Genomic DNA, 11,574 nt, shown 5'->3' with positions numbered 1-11,574 from the left:
ACGCCTTTCCGTGCTTTGATGTTTTGGGTGTAGGATCTGATACCCGAGAGAAACCTCTCCCAGCTAAAGTAAAACTCTTGCTTGGGCTAGTTGGTTCATGCTTGAAGTAGGTAAAGGCAAGGCGCCCGTCTTGTCGTTTGTGTTCTTCTTCCTAAGCCCTGGTCTTCAGCGCCTTGCCTTTACCTACTTCTCCCAGCTAGCCTTCCTTCCCTGTCTCCGCGTGCGCCTTCTTTCTGATTTGGCCAGCTTAAATTCAATGATGTTTTCTGCAATCAGGGAGCGACGCAGCAAACCCCACGCTTTGTTTTGTTTCTTTCGGCCGAGTCTGCACTGTTCATTCCACCAAGGAACCCGTCTTTTACAAGAGAGTTTTGAAGGCCTCTTAACATCACTTTGCGATAATGGGAAACGCCTGAACTTCAACGCGCTGATGTCTGCGACTAATGCATATTTACTTTACGCGAGCTGTGTCATGCGCTATGGCCTATTTTGAAAATCGCATGTTCCTTTCTTCTTGCTAGTGGCGTTGGCGAGTGCTTGGTCTCCTTTTCTCTTTTTGCATGAAATGGTTCAGTATATCTTCGGTTGCTTCACCGTCGTTGTCTCTGCTTTCTAATTCATTTCAATGCTTGACGTGGTTGACAAGAATTATTTGATCCGATGCTTTCTTTTGCTTTCAAACTTAATATTGTATCAACGGACTCTTAAAGAACCGCTGCCTTGGCTATAAGACTCATGGCACTACAACGGGCGACATACTATGCCGTTTAATTCTGCATTTGGGTGGGAGGGTGACACTAGTAAAAATGGTGGTGACACTAAACAGAACATAAGACATAAAAGGAACGTGCTCTTGACTGACACGGGGGGCAAATTCTCAGCTATGGAGTCTTACCATATCTTACTCGCGTGCTCGCGTGAAAACATCGAAATGCTCTACTTGTTTGACGATGGAACATGTGAACTTCATGCTGTGCAGACAGTGGCAAGACGCATGCATAAAAACAATCAACCCGTAATTATTTGCCGGAATCATACATGTGTTATTATTCTGACGCTAATTGTGCTGGTTTGCAAGCTTTACCGTCGTCGGTTTCTCACGTCGCCACACCTGTACAAACCATCCGGAGGCGGAACGGTGCTGCCTCAACCTGCCATAAAAAAAAACTGCTTTTAAACGAAGCAAGTATGTGCATTAAGAAGGTTGGTTCTCGGGCCAACAAATGAAGAGATCAGCGGCTGGTGCGTTACAATGAGAGCGGTAAATTGACGGCTAGCTCCACTTCGTAGACAAGCTTGTTGATGCTCATCTGTGGCAAAAACTTCGCGCGGAAGGAGAAGATGTCGTTCCAGACAGCCGCGAAGTCGGACACATGTCCACTATGTTATAGTGTGATTTCCATGTCGGTCTTGTTCAGCTCCTGAACAAAAACCATTGCCGACATGCTCGAAATATATGGGCGTCTCGCACAAGGCGAAGGATGCCGTTTTTCCGTACATAATATGCGCCTAAAACACGGCCGCACAAGAAACAAGGTCGAAGACGCCGCTCAAGTTTGTTTGCGGAAGGACATGTCCTTCAGCGCACCAGTCAATTGATCGTGCGACGAATTTTTACGTCGTGGTACTAAAGGTCAGTGACGAACTTAACCTCTACGTCGTGGACTACCTCCAGGAGCCGCAAAGATCCTTTGCATCAGGTATCAGGAGGCATCAGGCATCAGGAGCCTTTGCATCAGGTACCAGCGAATGATTGACAGCCGACACAACATCCTTCGACAATGCTGCGTGGAACTCCAGCTGGGCGACCGTGTTTGGCTTGGCATAACACTACGCTGACACGGACTTAGTGTAGAGCAATTGTGGCGTTATTTCTGGCCTTTCGTACGACCCTACGACGTCTTGGCACAATGGGGAAAATACGAAGTCGTGCACGATGATGTCTACTCACTCACGGCACTGCCGCGCAATACCTAGGGTTGTCCACGTAGCGCGCCCTTTACCATTATTTGCAGGGCTTTGAAACTTAGGAACTTGGACCGTTTGCAGCATTTTGGTAATTTATTTTCATGGTTAAAGTTTTCTCGCATGTTTCTATGCTACTCTTTAGCACATTGTATTGATTTTCTGCCAGTGATATCATTTCACTGAATTATCGCAGCTACCAAGTTATTCCTCGGATTTGGTCGCAATTGTACACAAAATTTCTCGAATGTTGACGCTAATTATGCAGCAAGCCTGTCTGATAAATCCCATTCTGTACAAGACACGAAGAGTGTTCCATTATCTCGAATTCACCTCAGCATCATCGATTTCTCTAGAATGTGCAGGAACACATGTATGTATAGCGGTCAGACATGGCCCAGATGGTTCACGTTCGATGTTCGTGGACTGCTTCTGCGGCTGTCGGTATGATTTGTGTGCCCCTAAACAGAAATTCGCTGAAGAGAAGTACACAATTATTAACTTTTTCTATTGACAGCATTTAACTCTTTGGCATCACTGCAACGTAACGATGTCTACATCCAGCAGGTGTACTTATAATTGACTTTGCGCTAATTAACTCTAGGTCATTCTTCGCTGTAAGGTAAAAGCGCATACACAAAATTCTCATTTGTTCTGAAGAATGAAAGCTTCCGATAACCTGCCCTACGATGGCTTCTCAATGAATATGCGTGGACATCAAAGTCTTATACACGAGTTTTCTGGAAGCAGAAATAAAAAGCTTACGCCTGCCTTAGCGTAAACCATATACCGGGCCATGTAACGATGCTTAGAGGCACAGGTCGCACTAGAAACAAAGCCTTGACCTCCATAATGGACGATCAAACAGCCCCAACGGTGACAACCTACCTTTAACTAATCACGTGAACACTTAGGCGACAACAGCACCTTGAAGCTTCCACTCCTTTCCAGAGCATTAAGAGTCCACTCGGGTAAGACACGACCATGCAAGACTAGCAAGAAATAAAAAGTAGAGAATGCACATCCAAAGTGCGCTAGCAATCCGGAGCAGCATGCTAAGAAACAGAATTCCCAGTATTCCGATGAAGCTTAATTTAATGCATGCAACAATTAAGGCAATGCATTATTCTGATGACCGGGGTTGTTGGAGAAATATGGGAGAGGCCTTTGCCCTGCAGTGGGCGTAACCAGGCTGATTATGATGATGATGATGATTATTCTGGTGACACGGACTTTTCGACTGAAACTTCTGTGGCTGCATTCGTCCCTACCTCATTTCTGTACTTACGCATACGTAACCATGGGACATTGCTTGCCCTGTCTTATCCTCCACGCAAGGACGGAAGGCTCCTGTTTTCCTAGGCTCCACTGGGGTTGGACTATCGCTGTACAAGCGATCGAATTTCGCAGGACAAAGAACTATATACGAAGGACAAAGCGCAAAAGCACCGAAATTGAAATTTATGACGAAAATACTGGCACACCCGAAATACTGTTACCGCATCGCATTTGAGCAACCTGTGCACCAACTAGTAGTGCAAAAAGCAATAGTCCTAAGGTATTGAGTGTCAGTTAACGAAATGTTTTCCGCGGTCAAGCAAATTGGTGCAGTAATTGTACACATTGTTACGTTGCGTTGACGGTGAAGAACCAGACAGTAGCACGACTGCAAGACATGAAACGAACTCTTGATTTGCGGAACTGTTCCCACAAAAACAACACTCGACCCCCGATAGTGGCGAGTGAAGCTGTCAGTCACCGGAATTTAATCTACAGGTGAATGTCTATAAGGCAGTTTTTTACTTTTGGTTAGGAAGTCGGTATTCAAGCAGCTCATTTTAACTGACTATTGCTCACAACAATAATGACACAACTGGGTGGTTGGGCGAGAACGATCTGCCTGCACTACAAATGCGTTGGAAAACATATTTAATGTCGTAGCATGAAAATACCCGTACGAACGTGATGATCCTCCTTCCGTATTGTAAGTGCAGCCTGCCCATGCAGGCATTTATGCTTATTTGCTCTTCTACACGTGATATCTGTAGCTCCGCAAAGAGCATTCGGATACGACTGCCAGAATATGTCACAACAATGACTGGTGGATGAATTCTGACATTTAACGAATAATTCAAGGTAAATATAATTATATTTCACCATCACTGAGTACTAAAACACGAAAATATAATAGGTGCTGAGCTTTTTACCAGTGTTTATATTGAAAAGTTGAAAATACGCAATGTCGCTACAGTGTACAAATATCAGAAACTAATATTTCAAGGAAAAAAATGAGGCTGAGACATATCGAGACGAGAAGCAGTAAGAATCGCACTTGAACAGAGTGAATCTACTCGAAACGTTTACAGAGCGATTATTTTATAGTTTTGATTCATTGGGTTTCGACTCCTGCTTCTTTGTGGAAGGAGTACTAAAGAAAATTGAAGCAAAACCTAAAGAAAACCACAAAAAACCATAAATAAAGTGCTGCAAAACCATCGAGGATGCTCATCTATGTGATGCCAAGCATATCTGAAAGGTATAGAGAACGGAATTGTTTGCGCACCTTGTACCGTAGTATGTGCCATAAAGTTGTTACTTAAAAAGTTTATAAATGCACTTATTTTACTTATCAGCATAAGTATTTTTTTTATTTATCGGCAAAGCAATGGCCACCGTATCGAGTAATTTAGCACAAGGGTTAGAACTTTTCTGTTTCCCACATGCAGTTTGTAAGCTTTGGTGCAGATGAAAAAAAAAACAATTGGTATGTGATGCGAAGTTTTAATTAAGTGGTTAATTATATGGCTCGCAGTTAAAGGCGATGCGTACACTTTCGTTCACTTCCATCGTATGCGAGTAGTAGTATTGTGCATTGCTTTGCTTCTCCACCACAAGGGTCACATCTTTTTTCTCACGCCAATCTTATCTTTATCAACTTTATTGTTCACAAGCTATGCCTAAATGCAAACTTCAGTTCAGGCGCACGCAAAATGTGAAACGTATGCAGAGTGACGTCACGATGACGAAAGCGATATATGGTGCTCCTTGAGGGTGCATGCACAGAAAAGTAGGACAGATATCAAAGAACAATTCGTGAAGAATTGCTCAAGAACGAGTACATGCCCAGCGGCACATATTGAAGGGTCAAATAAAAACAAGCAAGCGAAGTCAATCAAAGACTCGGTTAAATATACCTGCCCACTGTATTACCAAATCAGCGTAGGTTAGAGATATGTGCTAGCTGACAAGGAATTTTTCAAGTATTATGTCTAGGCCTGCCTCAGAGTGCATCAACAGTGCCCACTAAAGCAATCGCTAGAGACCACCTTGTGAGAACCCACATTGAAGTTCAAGCGCATAGGACCCATATAAGTCATCATGCAAGGACTCCTCGCCACTACCTAGCCTCCCTACCAGCGAACAGACCACGCACCTATTTCAGCCGAACGACAACCGCACGTGGCGAATTCCCAGCTTGTTTCACACCGTCTGCGAGACTTTCGATTCATCCATCGTGCCTCGCTCAGCCAAAAACCAACCTGACAATACCTGGCATCACGAAAAAAGCTGACGTCGTAGGACAGGATAAACGTCAGCGTGCCGAACTGGTTCGCAAACCGGTTCACAGTGTTTTGAACAATTGTGAATTCTTGTGAACCGGAGCGAAATCAGCACGCTCAACAGGGACGGGAACTGAAATGGTATATTGGTATATTTTTTGTTCCGGTTTCACAACTTGTTTGACATACTGCTCCACAGATCTTTTGGTATCAAGTGAACTATACGGAACCGTATGTTTCTTGAACTAACTTAAAACGATTCGCCTGCTCGCTAATATTGCGCGCCTGCGACATTGAAACGTACAAGGAATCGCTCTTGCTGCAGCTATCGAGCTGCTCTTGCCTTCCTCCTAGTAAGCAAATACAAAAACGCTTGAAATTGCATCTCTGTAAATATTGTACAGGTGGTCTAGAACACCGAGAACAGTTTTTTTTTCTCCAAAATGTATGCACCACGGCAGTTACCGCAAAACTTTTAAGTTCCCTCTAAGTTTTCTTTTTGTCGCATATAAAACGTGAATTTTGCTGAACATGATTAAAGCCTCTCCAGACTTGAGGGTGGCTTAACAGAAAGCTCTAGCATGGGTGCTGCTAGCTAAATAGACGACACAGGAGAAATCATTTTTCTCGGCAAACACGGCGCCAGATTTTATATTATTTCTTGTATTTATAAGGCAAGGTTAAAATCTGGTGACTCGTGGAAGCGAATTTTTGATGTATGCCATGAATGTTTTACTAAAGATTTCTGAATATCGCTACATTTAGAAGATCAAGACAGTCGTGTTGACATCTCTGTAACTCTGCAATAAAAATGATATCACCATTCTCTAATGTGCATCTAATGGTGCATCGAAAGCGAACAAAAATGATGTATTATAGAGGGGTCCCGAAAAAACGACTAATTTGTGAGTAAAACTTTTGTTAAACAATTGTACACATTGCAACGCATTCACATAAGCTGCACATTCATCACGCAGAAGCAGGCGGGTTTGCGATATCTGATTCTTGAACTGGATTTTCTAACAGTTGCACTGGACAGAACCACGATATTTGTTTTCAGAGCAGGGTCATCCATTTGTGAAATTAGGGCCTCTATATTTTGCAAACTTACAAACTTCTGCCAGTTTTCATAAAAAGTTGAAAGCCCAAAATCTAGACTTTGCTTGCCACATGAAAAAAACAATTATGAGTTGAGGCATGTCTGTCGAAGAGCTCCACAGATAAAAACGAACTATGTAGCGCAAACGTCCGAACTTCAACTAATATGTTTTCTTAACACTAGGAAACACATTCAACACCTCATCTATGAGAGTACTTCTTTTAGGACTTACAAAGAAAGCATTACGGAGTGGTCGCTACATAGCAAACAGTAGTATATGTATTGAGTGCAAATGCCATGTAAGTGTTGACATCACGTGATTTTATTCAATGGGTATTTTCATTATGTGAAACTGACCCTGCGTTATGTTCACTGTGTTTGGGGGTGTCCTTGCTGCTTTCTGTCAAATGGTGCGGCTGACTGCAGAGGGATAGGTCTCATCAGCCATTTCACATTTTGTACTTCTCCTAAGGTTGACTGTGAAACTGCTACACATTAAATAAAACTTCACTTAGAAACTTCGCATCACATCTTTCTGAATAGGCTGCATCGTAGCTGGGCTCAAGCTAAAGCTTCATTTTCAGGCAGAGCAGCTTTCTGACGTTGCTGACGAATAATCTAACGCAATGGGATCCCTCTTAGGATGCGAGATACGCGATCACAGAAACAGAATAGTACCTCTCGACTTGGATATATAATTAAAAATTACCTGAATACATCTCGGTAATGAAAAAATTACTGGCAGCTACTTCCTTGTACGAGAAACATGCATCAGGTTTTCCTCCAGTAACGTAATAGCTCTTACTTTTTAAAATCTGGGTGCATTAGAGTGCATTAGCACACCCTATGCATATTCATGACCTCTGCGTGCAAGTAACGATGTTTCCATACCTAAGAAATTTTGTAAAATATTAGAAGAGTTCTTTTTTCTTTTTCATGAGTCGTTACTATTGCTTACTTGAAAGAGAAGCAATGCTGAGACACACATCATTGACGCGCACTTCAGACGCAGCTGACGAAAGCCTCTGCCGAAGGGGTCACTGAGGCCTGCAGGGTTTTCTCCGGGTCAAAAAAGCAGGCAAAACAATATGAAGCGAGGTGAACATAGAGGAACATATTCATACTCTAGGCATACGCCATCCATACCTTTAGAAATAATTTGTAATGGGCTATCTCATTGCTCTGAAAAATATAAAAACTTTGTCCTCTGTGTATATAAAGTATATCATGTACGTGCATGGTGTTACAGTGACAATGTAGAGCAATGTTGAAGTGAAAAAACATGGATGAGGCATCCGCCGCTAGTGCTTTTAATGCACTTGTACTCTTATTGTCAGCATTTGCAGAAATAAAGCGAAAGTACGAAGGAAATGTCGCGCACGTCGGCGCCAATAATGATCCAACAAGCTATAAGCCACATTAAATTATTTAGTGAAAAGGCAAGTCAAAAGAAACCTCAAATGATGTGAATGACAGAACTGTGGTAATGACAGTTTAGGTGTGTTTATAGGGTGGGAGGCTTCGGCATCGCCGGGAGGGGAGGGGGAGGCTCTTCCTCCTCCAGAAAACTCCTGAGGTGGCTCGGACCCGAGAGCCACCTCCATAGAAGGCGCCTACGAGCCTGTGTGTGGCCGTTTCATTCCAAGGACATGTGCACAATGTGCACGCCTCGATCTGCCTTTAAGAAGACCTGCTTGGTTGACGACTATTTTCGTGGCTGCAATGTGGCGAAAGGGCAGCGTCTGCTCAGCTGTGTAGCAGACGTGGGTCAGTTAATCGCATGTGGTACCAGAAAACATCGTCGGCACATACGATGCATGTTAGCTGAAGAAACTTTGGCAGTTTCGCACAAACTTTCTGCAACCTATTCGTGCTGTGTCTCTTGGCGACCACGGACCTCCAGGGACACTGTGCGGAAATAAAACTTTTCGCCTCACAGCACAAATACGACATGCGTAGACAACTTTACGAGTGCGTGTCCTACAATATATTATAGAGTCATCAGCGTAAAGTAGTTGCAAATATTTTAACAATGGTGAAGACATGGAAGTAGAAAGCATTACTGATCATTTCTGCTTCAGCAATGCCGGCGCGGCCAACACGCGAGCTTGTACGTCTCAGTAACTCGATGGATCGATCGGTGCAGTGGTGATGCGGGAATGAACTCTGGTCATGATGAATGCATCGCGGACATATTCAATTACTCAGCATGTTTCACCCACTGCTAGCACATGCAACTAAGGTTGATTTCATTCTCAGGCAACGCACCCACAAACGAAACACGAGAAAAACGGTACAATCGCTGGTCTAACTGGAAGCTTTTGCTTGATGAAAACTTTGTTTACCCAGTAATAAAAAAATTCACGTACATTACGCAAAAAAAAAATCATCACACGCTCATGAGCGATCAATGAACGTGAATTCTTCGTGTGCAACTTGTTTACTTTCTCGGCGCACAGAAGTAATCCATGTCTGTCGTCTGCCTTTTTCGTACCATTTTCTTGGGAATCAGTTGAATTTCACTGGTGGCATCAACGTTTTCGTGTTTACGTTCATTTTGTGGCAATTAAGAAGGCAATAAAAGCTTTCAGTCTTCCGAAGAGGCGCCATTGGAAACCAGAGACCATTCCCGCGCACCGCGAGCTCAGTACGCACACGACTATGAAGTGAAGCTCCGGAAACGTACAGCCATGGAGTTTAAATCATTCCACCAGGGGAGAAACGAGCGCTGGCGTCTTGGATGAAACTTGACGTGCGGACGTCTATTGGCTGGCACATAAAATCTCTCTCGTGCGGCAGGCACGTTGCAAACGGAGCCAAGTATTCCGGCACTGCCCCGCTAATCGGGAGATCGCGAAAGCACGCCTGTAGGGTGTCTCGGGGGCGCGATTCACAGCAGCCGCAGACAGACCTGCGCTCACGCAGCGCTTTGTTTCCATACAGGCGACGTGCGCTACTCTGGCGCCATGTCGTAGCCATCATCGCTGCAAAACCCCTTGTGCGCGTGCTACTGCACGGCACTAAGCTTTTCTTCTCACGCTTTCCCCATACTGTCCTCCCCTGCTTTCGGCTTCGCACTTTCTTCCTTCTCGCCGCCTTTCTCTCCCCCTCCGCTGCGCTCGTTGTTCGCTCTCATCAATCGCTCTGCTTGTTCGCTCGGTTACGTAGCAGGACGCCGACGTTGGAGCTTGGCCGCAGGAACCGGCGCCTAAAAGTGGCGCTCTAAAACATTTAACCAAATTTACTAAATGTTTTGGCATTCCCGCCCGTATCCCGTCTTAAGTTGCTCTGCCGCATTTTCTACTGGAAATTCTTGTAGATATCAGTTTCAATAACTTTATCATGCATAATAAAATAGACTAGCGTATGATAATTATACAAATGGAACCCCAGAACTGAAACAGAGTTGATGAAGGGGTCCCTAATATAGATATTGTTATTTATATCAGTGTAACAATATCATATAGACAACTGTATACATTAAAAAATAAGGGAATACTTTATGCAATACATCACAGAAAACTAATTTTTTTAGAATTTAAGAAATGTGCAGGAAATACTGGTGCAACGAGCTTGAAAAACACTGAATGTAATATGGTAAAAGGATGCCTTTAGGAAAAGTATTTCAAAGACTCGTTGCTGTATTTGTAAAGGAAACGTTTCCATAATTTGTGCATGTACGTGAAACCGTTAACGGGAACTCAGTGGTGGAGACAGTCTGACTTATCTTTGGAGCCAATCGCTAGGGAAGGCCCTCGAGATACGACTTTGTATAACCTAAACTGTGTCTCAAGGTGCCTACGTAAGTTACTTAAGAGCATTTGTTAATCTTATCATTTCGCAAAATAAGAAAGCTGAGGTGGCAATACAGTTGTAGATGTAGAGCCAACCGTTTATCTAACTTGGGCTTGAAAAGTATATATACCCTCTAGTACTAACAGAAAGGAAAATAATATAAAAGTAACCAGCCGTCACCGACAACCACCATCGAAGCATTATTCTTTATATTTGCGTTCGGAAGTAAAAAAAATTGCAGTCCCGCACGAAAGGCGAAGCGATGGTTGCGATAGCAAATTAGTAGATAGCTGGGCGAAGTAAGGATAGTAGCTATATCGGCCGTACAAGCTTGCAAACATTCACTTACTAACTGAATTAACAATGATAGAATGTGTAAGCGTGAATCAACGATGACGTAGAAAAAAAACAGATACACAGAGACAGCGTTGTCTTTGTGTGTCTGCTTCTCTCTACGTCCTCGTTCAGTCGCGCTTGGGCATTCTATCACGTTTTCAAACCAACTAGCTCGCCAAAGTGTTGTAAATAAATTACCCAGCGCAGGTCACGCACGCACAGGCAAAGATGAACACATCTAGCTCGATGAGTGTGGAATCTCGCTCTCATAATTCTCGTATAAGGAATGGCGACCGCCACAGACGAATTGACGTTCATGCATCTCTCGCTTCAACGCGAATGGAACGTCGAAAGCACATGGCTTACGAAGCTATCCGCACTGCGCTAACTCTGCTAACACCACAGATCGCTTTGAAGTGAGGCCCGCGCAGGCGCACACTTTGGCCACGTCGCAGATCGCTTTCAAGACGCACGAGCGCCGGCAACGCGTGCCTACGGCGTTTGCCAGAGGCGTCTACTTCGGCGTTCCAGATTCGCGCGGAAACGCCGTAGGAGACGCCGCGTTTCTTGTAAGTCTGTACGGGGCGGCGGGCGAGGAGGACATCGAGGCACCATAGCAGCCGCCGGAGTACAACGAACGTCCCTCCTCCCTCGCCTGATCCTCCTGCCTCGCGCGTGACAGGAGCAGGCACGTGACCGGGGAGCCTACCTCGCTCGCGTACGCGAGATTCAACCGCGTTCGCCTCGTCACCCTCACACGCTTCCACTCATACGGACCCTCACGGCGACGCCGACGGCTGAAATCCGCCTGGAGTGTCT

Source organism: Dermacentor albipictus, chromosome 9 (genome assembly GCF_038994185.2).
Source record: "Dermacentor albipictus isolate Rhodes 1998 colony chromosome 9, USDA_Dalb.pri_finalv2, whole genome shotgun sequence".
In the NCBI taxonomy this organism is placed as follows: Eukaryota; Metazoa; Arthropoda; class Arachnida; order Ixodida; family Ixodidae; genus Dermacentor; species Dermacentor albipictus.
The sequence above is the reverse complement of the archived record's forward strand: the minus strand, read 5'-3'. Positions refer to the sequence as shown.